This window comes from Semicossyphus pulcher, unplaced genomic scaffold (genome assembly GCF_022749685.1).
Source record: "Semicossyphus pulcher isolate SPU_LCO1_2020_fin unplaced genomic scaffold, fSemPul1.0.p SCAF_9, whole genome shotgun sequence".
NCBI lineage: Eukaryota > Metazoa > Chordata > Actinopteri > Labriformes > Labridae > Semicossyphus > Semicossyphus pulcher.
Window position 1 is genome coordinate 29,764,377 of NW_027211770.1, and position 2,703 is coordinate 29,767,079.

The 2,703-nt window shown below is 44.9% G+C and overlaps 1 non-coding gene across 1 annotated transcript; it reads right to left on the reverse strand.

The window, feature by feature from the left end:
* Positions 1-1,915: 1,915 nt before the first annotated feature.
* Positions 1,916-1,999, reverse strand: trnas-aga (transfer RNA serine (anticodon AGA)). Its single transcript has one exon. It is a non-coding gene; the product is annotated as a tRNA-Ser (tRNA).
* Between the last annotated feature and the right edge of the window lie 704 nt (positions 2,000-2,703).

Genomic DNA, 2,703 nt, shown 5'->3' on the forward strand with positions numbered 1-2,703 from the left:
TTTTATTTTGAAATGACTGGATGCTCTATGCTGTTTTCATGTGTGACTTCCTGTCTGGAACGATCTGCTCTGTTCAGCTTGCACGTGCTTGAAGCGGCCTCCGTCAAAAATAGACCCGGCACATATCTTTAGCGGAGCAAGGCGAAAAGATGTGGCTGGGAGGCGCTGGACACGGACCGCGGCGCGTGCTGTGAAATCACGAGCATTGACTTGAATGGGCGCGATCAACTTCAGAATGCGCCGGAGATGGATCCTGTGGAATTTGAGGGTTATGCTGTTTCACATTTTAAAACAAATATAATTTTACAATGTTGGAAGTTTCAAATCTGTAGGTAAAAGTATGTTGGAGTAATCTCCAGGCTTCTCAGCTCAGTCTGCAAGCTGCCAGCCGACAGTTGATCTACTACTTTAAAGGAGATTTTTTTTCATTACAAGCAGTTGAGAGGTCTATAATGTGCTTTTGCTTTAGTGAGAATCAGGGAAAATACTGGTATGTTGCTGAAGCCATGTTCTCCCTTATCTTTGCCATGTTACGGTAAAGAATTAATATGAAACGGCCGAATGATAACGTTAGACGATGCATGCAATATGTTACCATAACAACAGCCAGGCAGAAACTGATGTTGCTGATGTTCAGTTTATCAGTCCAGATAATCAACTCGCCTTACATGTCCTCTTTGTGGGGACAAAAATCAGTAAGTAAAGTGTCGTTCTGCTGCTGCTGCCATCTGCACAAAGTGCTCTGTTGCATTTCTGTAATCAATGATGTCAATAAGCGATGACTTGCCCCAGCCCCACATCCAGTTCACCAGCTCACTTGTGTTACATATCATATACAATATTAACTTTGAAACACTTTTTAATTTGGTACTGATGGTTCGCGGCACTTTTGGCCGTGCCGCAGGCAGCACAAAGGCTGCATCACTTTCATTCAGCTGCTGTCAACTTTGTCAAAAGTTTGCCAAATTGACGTTGCCCCCAGAATTTGTGTCTGGGGAGAAAACACTGGTACAAGCACAGGCAGCCTTTCTGATATAACAAGAGTGGACATTGACGTGGGCAATGATGGTCCGTGCACAAGGCTGAGGGACGGCTGAGTTCAAAGCAGGGACATCCAATTATCTTTGAGACTCTCTGTTACTGAAATGTAAAGAGATGCAGCTTTGTATCTGCAGATTCAGTGACATAAACATGAATCACATAGGAACTCTTAACAGATTAAAAATTAGCTTTAAAAAGTTAATTGTTGTAAATGATTATTCCGGTAATGATACACCCACAGTGGTAGTTCTGCTAATGACTTCGCTGAACTCTGCATTGCCCTGATGAGAGCCGTAGGGAGGCAGAGTGGGGGAGGACTGGCTGTCAAAGAGGCATGCAGTGCACTGCTTCCACTGTGCCCCCATACAGCCATGATGAAGTGGCTCCATCCATCTTGTTGGCTCCCAGTGAAGAACAGGCTTATTTGGCCGCTGAGCCGATGACAGATGGGAGCCGCCGCAAGCTTTTCTCTGCAAAAGGCCGGGACCCCTCGCTCTCGAATCTGCGGGCTGAACTCTCAGTGTCGGAGGGGGCAGCGACTCGAGTCATGAGAGTGTGCAGAACCACAGACACGATGATGTAATCCAGTATGGTCTGCTTCTCTCTGATTGTTTAGCACATTCATTTTACTCAATTGTTGCATGTTGTGCTGCTGATGCTCACATCAGATCTCTGGTATTATTAGAAGAAGAAGAAGACGTACTTTATTTATCCCCAAGGGGAAATTCAATTAGGCATTTAATTCACATCGGCCCGAAATACACACATGCACAAACTGAACCCTATGGACATGCAATAATGGAAAGATGTCAGAGTAAGGGGGCGGCACACAGACATGCGTCTCTACAGACTAAGCTACCCTCTAAAGATATTGTGTTGTCAGCAGGATTAGAACCTGCACAGGGAGACCCCAATGGATTTCTAATCCATCACCTTTAACCCCTCGGCCACGACAAACAGATAAAGGCAACCAAAATTCAAAGGACATTCCCGCTTTATTCTATGAAGATGTCCAATAAGTGTTGAAGGTAAATGTATTCAACAGAAGCAGTAAAGTCCTGAGTGCATGCTACACTGACCGAGAAAGTTGAGTTCTCCTGCTCATGCACATGCCAGCAGTGCCTACATGTACCAGGATGCATTGGACACGAGCAGCTACGGCCTCAGCCCTGCACAGCTGCATTTCTTTGGGGACGTACTCGTACTCGTACATCGGGGTCTATAACATCGTCTGCACCCTTGTTTTTGGGTGCCGTTTTTGCAGTTCAAAGCGTAGTTTCAGAGGTCTCAGTGTATCTCTGCTGGAATCCTTTCTTGTTAAGTTATCAGTGGCAAAGCTTTAAGCTGGCTCCATGACAGGGCCCATTAATTTGCAGCCATTACAGCCCTTTACCCCTGCTTTTTGAACAATTAGTAGCAAGCCTGATTAGCGGTGCATTTCCAGGTCTTTTTAATCCATGTCTCTCTCTATGAAGTACTACAACATTATAGTTTTCAGTTCAGCATGAGGAGCCGGTGCAGTAAGTTTTGGATAATTGTGTTATGGGATATTTCGACATTGGAGGGAAGATTCAGTACGGATACACAAAAGCATTACACCAAAAAAAAGCCCTTAGCAGAGGAGTGTTTTCAGAGTAGCAGCCTTCGATCAATAAAAGAGGC